The following is a 339-nucleotide window of genomic DNA, read 5'->3' as shown; positions in this document are numbered from 1 at the left end:
CTCACTGAACTGTTATTCAGGTTTCACTGTGGATTCACTGCACTGACATGTTTTGCACAGGTGATCTCGGAATCTTCACTATCCCCCCGCGACCCCCCCCCACTACACCCCTGCTGATAATCTAGAACTGTTTCACCTGATTTAAATTTTGCCACATCTGATGTAAAGGCATGTATGTACATGCACGAGAACTCACACACACACACACACACGGTTCAATCCAAATAACGGGCTCAAACAAGACAAGTTTTTCCTGGTTTATTTGAGTTCATCTGTAAGAGTGGAGCTGCTGTATATGGAGACTAAACTGCATATTCATAATAAATATAATATTCCAAG

This window comes from Brachyhypopomus gauderio, chromosome 8, assembly GCF_052324685.1.
Source record: "Brachyhypopomus gauderio isolate BG-103 chromosome 8, BGAUD_0.2, whole genome shotgun sequence".
Taxonomy (NCBI): Eukaryota; Metazoa; Chordata; class Actinopteri; order Gymnotiformes; family Hypopomidae; genus Brachyhypopomus; species Brachyhypopomus gauderio.
This window is presented reverse-complemented; position numbering follows the sequence as displayed.